The sequence below is a fragment of the Histoplasma capsulatum genome, genomic scaffold (assembly GCF_000149585.1).
Source record: "Histoplasma capsulatum NAm1 scaffold_1 genomic scaffold, whole genome shotgun sequence".
In the NCBI taxonomy this organism is placed as follows: domain Eukaryota; kingdom Fungi; phylum Ascomycota; class Eurotiomycetes; order Onygenales; family Ajellomycetaceae; genus Histoplasma; species Histoplasma mississippiense.
In genome coordinates this window covers 1,947,155-1,950,469 of record NW_001813982.1, presented here as the reverse complement: position 1 = coordinate 1,950,469, position 3,315 = coordinate 1,947,155, and positions in this window count along the sequence as shown.

Below are 3,315 nucleotides of genomic sequence, written 5' to 3'. Positions count from 1 at the left end.
GGTTGATTGGGGCGTGGATTCTATCCGCTCAGCGAGCGGGAACAGTTTTTGCGCATGAGGCCGATGCATGAGATGGTGGGAAGTTCCACCTGTAGTCGTCTCTACATGGTCATCCTTCTCTCAGCTGGCGTGTTTGGGGTATTTGCGAACACGTGTTACGTCCCTTTGGATCACACCGGAAAGCTCCATATTGATGACCAATGAGCGGAGCTTCGGGCATAGAGGAACCTGCAGTCCACCTTGACATTCCGGACAGGAGCTTTGGGCGGGTAGGTCTATCAAGCAAGGACAGAGTTTCCTAATCCGCAGGCGGAAGTGGGTGAGGCTTGGGAGCATCCTTGCAATTTGCGGGCATAGATGTTCGCCGTCAGCGTAGGTTTCGAACCCCGAAGTGTCAATTTCAAGATCATTGCATGTCACTGGGAGAGATGCTATGAGAGCTACCAGAGCGGAAGCGGGAAACCCCGGTTCAGCTGTGATCCTATCAATATCAACATCGCTCCCTAGGTCGAGCGCACCGACTGGCTGATGGTCGACCCGCAGGGAGAAGATCCGAAGCGCTTGCATATCCCCAGCTATGATCTTAGATAGATCATTCAGGAGACAGCCCAGGGGCCAGGTCGTAGCTGTAGTAGATCTTGGGTCTCCGGCTGCGACATCCAGCAACAAGCTTAACGATTGGATGGCATAAGACTTCGAGCTGAGTGGTAGCCTTGCAATCTTCAGGAATCCGGAGAGGCTCTGATTCCTCAAAACTACAGCAGCTTGCAGCACAGCCATTGCCAATGAATACCATTTCTTGCACACGAGTAGGCATGGTAGGAAGGTGTGGGTTGATGTGTTCTCCCGAAGACGCAATAAGATCTTTTGCAGGGTTGCATCATTTTCTAAGAGCACTTTATCACTTGAGGAATAGGAGTACGCCACTAACCCTAAGTGGCCAGTCATTATATTTTGGTTTCTTTTGTGGGTCAATGAGAAGAAGACCTGGAGGGCCAGCTAGAGAGTGGCGAACGAGAAGCAAGATAATCAAGAAAAACCAAAGCGGGCCCCGTATGTACTCTGCATTTATCATCAACAGTACAGAACCTGGATGTGAGGCGTCAAATCAGAGCATCTGCAGACCCTAGAGACTGGGTCATATTTGACAAAAGACACGGCTTTCTGCACACACGATATAACAGTGCTGAATCAGAAGCCATGCCTCCTGCACGTAAAACAACAAGCATAACAAGATAAACAACCAAGGGAGTCGAGCGTGCCATTGGCAAGAGCAGCGGAAGGGCGAGACGGCGCCGTTTCTTGCCCCTTGAACCTTCTAGCCGCCAGGAAACATTTAATAATCAGATCATTCAATCGGCCAGAGGAGAGAATTTGCATGAAGACACGGATATGCGAGAAACAGCAGATCTTTAGATGTTAAAATAAATCTTGCAGGAAAACCACGCAGGCACACACGAAAAATTGAGAGGGCTTGCCGGAGGTTGGAATCATGCAACGCCATCCGGCGAATTGGACTATAATTGGAGCAAGCCAATAGCTGCTGTTGGCTCAATCTAGATACCAGAGGCCTACTTCAGGCACCTGTGTATGAAAAGAATATGGAAATGGTGCTTGCTTAGACCTTGCCCCTATCCATGGATGTCATGAGAGGTGACAAGTGACAACCGCCAGCTGGCTCCAGCTACAGAGATTAAATCAAAACAAAACACATGAAAGATTCCCCAATCGAAGAAGCGTAAGAGCTTGTTGGCGATTAATTTGCGTGAAAAAAAAAAAAAAAAAAAAAAAAAAAAAAAAAAAAAATTTCAGACAAGTTCCGCATGTTGCATGTTTGTGTCTAGGGCTTGATGGAGGTATGAAATTCAACCGGCTTCGCCATGGACAAAATCCAATATGATCGGAGCCCAGCATGAAATCCCATATCATCATAGGCAGAGACCCCCTACGGAATAATACGGAAATGTACCCGGTTGATTTGCCTCTGCCAGCCGAAACGTCTGGCCAAATTATCACCCAAGGCAGGTGTGTACCTAGGCGGGTAAGAAATAGCTGGATTTTCATTTCTCCTTCTTCAGAAATGAAACAAGCAAGTAGTGAATGCTGTCCCATCTTTGTTTCCCCCTATTCTATTGGAAACCATATATTTACGTGCTTGCGCATGTACTGGACGTATCATGTCCATTGACATTCCAAGTTGTGATGTCAGCGAATCACGAAAAAGGGGTAAGAATAATATATCTCACATCCATATAGAAGAAGGCAACGACATAAAGAGGCAATGCAATAATTGGCGTGGCGGGGATGGCATTTCTCTGCGCCTCTCCCCACCCCCCGCCGTCCCCCAAATTAACCTGGGAACAGCAGGAGATATTGCTCAGTACAGAGGGAGAGGGAGGATAAAGGGCTTGCTGGTGGTTGCGTAACAGACAAAGTAAAGGGACGATTGAAAAAAAAAAAAAAGAAAAAGAAAAAAGAAAACTGAACAAAACCAGAACTGAACCCAATCCCAGTCGTGATGGTGGGATTCAGCGCTCCAGCTCTCCGACGAGGTCCGCATTAACAGGGCGAAGACGATAATTTCTCGTCAACCACTCGCGCTCCTCAGCATGCCACGACGTTCCGCCTTGGTACTAGTAGGCAGTGGGGATGGATGACACGTGGGAAACGCAGCGGATTCTCCCTCCTCTGGACAACAGTGGAGGGGGAGGCAAGGCAAAAGGCCGCTCTTAACTGGCCCTTTGTTTCCCCTTGGCTGCCTTTTTATTTATGTTGTGTTGTCTGCTGTGTGCTCTGGGGTGTTGTTTGCCTGTTTCTTGTCCCACTATTTCTGAAGGTAGATAGATATGGTTGCTTTGGATGGGTTTTGGACCTGGCTGAGTGGGTATTTGGTGGAAATCTATCCAGCGTGAGAGAAGAGCCAGGAGCTGGGTTAGCTGGTTAAATTCTCATTTGATGATTGGGAGTAAGTTTCTTTCTTTTTATTTTCTTTCCTTCTTTTCTTTTCTTTTCTTCTTTTTCAAAACGAACATAAAAGGTAACTACAGAATACAGTACGGAGTAGTTAAAACTAACCCGTTAGCCTTCAAAATTGAGCAAACACGAGAATGAAGAACGATTTAGAATCCTAACCTGGCGCCAACGACCTCCCCTCTCTTTGCTTCCGGGTGCGTGTCCCGGGGTTGTTTGAAATAATAATAATAATAAAAGACATAAAATATAAAAATGTCAATGGCTCAAGTCAACTAGAAGGGTGTCGGGCGAGCCAGTCCAAAGAACAGCACCGGCAAGCAAGACAGGGATCTATGCATGCAG